Raw genomic sequence first — 4,641 nt, 5'->3', positions numbered from 1 at the left:
ATAAATTTATCATTACAGTATTAATAAAATACTGAGTATGCTCCAAGTTCACATTATTACAATAGGTAAGTAAATCTGTTTTGTTCTCCTTGTTGTTGCTATTTTTGTTTTATTTGTTGTTTCACTTGCATTTACATCCGTCACGCATCCCATACGCATTTGTTCAATATTTCTTGTATTAATTCATATTTTACAATATTTGTCATGCCCAGCGTTAAGGTTTAGGTGTTTTCTTGCCTCTTGTTACTTTATACACAATTTTGTTTTGATTTTAAATCTTGTTTTCTTGATTTTAAATATTCAGCAAAAGTTTATCAGTAATTTTCTTAGTCTCAATAAAAATAAACAAATTAGCTGAAACTGAAGAGGAATGAACAGAAAATCGTGTACCGTTGTCTTTGCATATAAATTATAAATATAACGGTATTATTAATTTCGATTTTCATGTAATTTTTCGATAAATATTATAATAATGTTTTTGCTGATTTTTGAATTTTTGCAATTAGCGTTAAGGGTTGCCAGGCTTCTGGAAAATTAGTAAAGATAAATTAATTTTATTATTTTCAATTTTGCTTTTAGTAAACCCACTTGAGATGCAGTCAATTTGTGTACACTTGTCTGTAATGTGTTTCAGGTTGCTCTATTTAATTAATTTTTTTCTAATTTTTTTTTAAATTTTTCAAAAATTTTATTTAAACAATTTTCTTTTCCAAAAATTTTTCAAAACAAATGTTTTTCAAATCCATTACTTTCGAAATTGAAAGAAAAAATGTTGTTTGAGTAATTCAATTTTTCAAAACAATTTTCTCTCAAAACAAATTTTTTGGAAATGTTTTTTCCAAAATAAATATTTTTCGCATCCATATATTTTTTTTTTTAATTCAAAACATTTTTTTTCGACTAAATATTTTTTCAACTAAAGAAGAATTTCAAACATATTTTTCAAACTACTTTTTCTTTTCGAAACGTTTTTTTGCATTTTTTTCAAAAAATTAAATTTTTTTCTTTAAATAATTTTTTTTAATCAAAAATAACCAAACTTGTTTCCGCATATTTTCACAATATTCAGTAAGCAGTTTCCAAAGCTATTTCTATACTTGTATTAAATTTTTTGTTCGCCTAAACTAGTTACTTAGTTATCGTATACATCATTATGCTCCACTTATTTAATCTTAATTTATTTAGGTGCTTTTAGCATTTTGTCAAAAAATTACATACAAAGTTTTGAAACAAGTTTCACGCTTAAATTTCCTAAAGAAACGCAAAAAGTCGGTTTCTCTTTTGCTAGTTTATTTTTCTTTGTTTGTTTGTTTTGATTTTACTTTCACCACTTGAAATTTCTTTTTTACCAAAAATGTTCACTTTTTTATTTACAAAATAGTTGATTTCATTTCCTTAAAGATTGTTAGGTTACAGCTTTTGTTAATATATGTTACATCTCTGTGCGCTATTTGAAGGCGTGCCCACCCCCGTCTAGCCGCCGAACAAGTTGAACGAGTACTTAAAGTACCGTTATATATATGTATATATAATAACATAGTGCCCACCATTTTACGCCATAATTCCCCACATTATTTAGTTATGGTGTTTATTTACCGTTTTTTTTATTGGATTTTCACACATTTTGTAAAAAAAATTTCGGATATGGTCATGTGTCTCTCTAGTTTTCAGTATATATGTATATGTTTTTTGCTTTAATTTATTCTTAGTTTTTTGTTTGGTTTTGGTTTACTTCTTAAGCTTGTTGTTTCGGCCTAAATAAATCAAAATATTTGAAATTTTGATCCCTGAAGTTGTTGTTGTTTAGATAAGAATTTCCTTTACTTATTGTTAGTGATGGCTGTTGCGCAGTCAGCATTGAATACCGGTTACTCACTGATCTATAAAATTTTATCGCATTTTGTAAGTGGGTTTCTGGCGCACAATCTATCCAAATGGCTAACTGTGTGCTTAGTCTAATATTCTAAAACAATATAAAATACAGAATATGATATTTTTCTAAAGAAATCACCAGTAGAAAGTAAGCGTTGCTCAAACTTCGAAAAAAAACCAAATAAATACTTCTTGTAGTTCGCTTTAATAGTTCACCGAAATAGTTGTTCTGACATTTAACCGTTACTATTGCTTTGTAATTGTTATTATTTTGTATTTCTGCCAATAGTTCAATGTGAAAATGGAGCAAACAATGGTAATGTTGGGATCTGTCGCATGGCGGGTCTTCAAAAATGTGCCTTACACTCGGAGTTGTTACGACTAACTTTTAACTCGGTTTGAGAAGGACTGTTATAGCAATTTACTTTCTCAAAGATTTATCGATCGAGTTGTTTGTCTTTTTCTTAGCACCAATTATTCGTATCGGTTTTTTTGTAGCGGTTACTTTTCGTACCCATTAATATGAGTTACTTTGCGTACCGAATACATTACATCCTAAATACTTTATATACCGATAACTTTTTGTACCGGTTACTCTGCATACCGATTACCTTCTATATTGATTACTTTGCATGCCGATTACTTTGTACACCTATTACTTTGCTACCGATTACTTTGCGTACCAAATACTTTGCGCACCGATTACTTTATATACACCGTTATCTCAAACAGCATAATGTTAGCCAACTCCTTTAACACACTTTTAATTCTCACCATGCTTAATCCTCACACGACCAGTATTCACTTTGGTCTATTGCATTGTATTTGAATTGCTTGTTTATTGTAATTTTTCTTTAATTGTTATAATTGTAATTGGTTATTGCTTGTTGTGATTTTGGTTTTTCGCTTATTTTCTGCTTATTTGCATGCGTGTGTGTGCTTTATTCTTTACTATATTCCATTGCTATTCTGCAGCCGAAAACTGTCGTCTTTATTACATATGTGTGCAAAATAAAAGCATTTTAAAAGCATTCAAGAATATTTGAGAAATGAACTACAAAAACAAACAAAAACAAAAAAAAAAAACAATAAAAGCATTACCACCTCGCGGTTATTTATATGTTACGAAAATGAGTAGTACACAAATTGTTGTTTATTTTGTTTTTTTTCCTCTGTTTTAACTAAAGTTTTTATTTATTAATATAATATGTATCCATGTGTCTGTGTATTTGTATTATATCTTGGTATTTGTATAATTAAACAATTAAAATTATAAAGTATCAATGTAACATATGTATACGTATTTTATGTCGTATATATATGTGTATATATATATATTGTTTTTGTATTTAAGCATGTATGCATGTACGTTATACATATGTAAATATAAAATAACGAAAAAGATAGTTGTGTAAACAAATCAATCATATTAAAATCATAAAATTACATTATATATTAATTATAAAAATAGTAAATATTTATATATATGTATATATGTATGTATATATGTAAAAACAAACATCCACATAGCGCTATTTATATATATGTAAACTATGCATGTAATTAGACACGTAAAAATCTAAGGCAATCTAAACAAGTTATATCGTTTATAAAAGTGATTCTGCTCACTTGCTGTCTCCCCAGCAATCATTTTCAAACTAAACGTTTTTTATTTTTTAATTTTTGTAAATATAACTTTATTTTACATATATAATTCTTTTACTATTAATTTTAATTTTTGCTTTACGCATTTAATGTTTGATATTTTTGTTGCTACTATTTCTAAATTGAATTTTTGTTTCACTTATTTTTTTTTAGATTTTTATTTTTGTTGCAACACTTGAAAAAAAATTAAACTAGACATTAATTAAAAATAGAACGCTACTAATTCGATTACCAATAAGATTTTTTTACTTTAAATAAACTTAAATTTAAATGCACAATATATATTTTTTTAATTTTACATTATTTTTACATTTACATTTTATATGTTTCCATGTTGTTTATAAAGAGAACGAAAGGGAAAACGACATTTCGAAGATATGTGAACCCGTTTAATTTTAATGTTTTAGTTTACTTTTGTAGACAATTAATTTCTTTGTTTCATTTACGGCAAGTAATTTTGAATTTTGTTAAAGAAATTTTAAATTTTATTTTAAAAATATTAAATTTTATTATAAAAATATTATTTTATATTTTGAATAATTTAAATATTTATTTTAAATAATTTTATTCTATATTTAAAAAAATATTAAATTTATTAAAAAGTTAAAATGCAATTTTATCCACATCTAAACATTTAAATTTTCGCACAGTGTAAACCCTACACAATTGAAGGCTGCTGTCATTTTGTGTGTGCCGTTAGCAGCCGTGTTATTAAAACTGCGCGTTAACTGAATTTTTCTAATTGTGTTGCCGTAAATTCAACGTATTTTTGCATATTTTAATAAAGTGTTCAAAATATATATTTTATATATGTATATGCACAAAATAAACAAGTAAGTTTCACGGCTTGAATTTTTAGTGACTATTTAGTGGTAGTTCATTTTCAAGTTTTGTTTTTGTATATTCTATGTGAAAATTCTGCCTTGTTGTGTTTTTGTAATGTCCAGTTTTGCCACCCAAAGTGAATTTTAAAAATATTGTACTTGCGTTAGTGTTGTGTAGTTTGCGTTGAAATACAACTATCAGCATATTTTATTTATAAAAACTGTATAAACAATAAAATTACTAACATTCGTAAGTAAAAAAATTTATACAAAATAATAA

This window comes from Bactrocera latifrons, unplaced genomic scaffold, assembly GCF_001853355.1.
Source record: "Bactrocera latifrons isolate USDA-ARS-PBARC rearing strain unplaced genomic scaffold, ASM185335v1 scaffold_90, whole genome shotgun sequence".
Taxonomy (NCBI): domain Eukaryota; kingdom Metazoa; phylum Arthropoda; class Insecta; order Diptera; family Tephritidae; genus Bactrocera; species Bactrocera latifrons.
Note: the sequence above shows the minus strand (reverse complement) of the source record.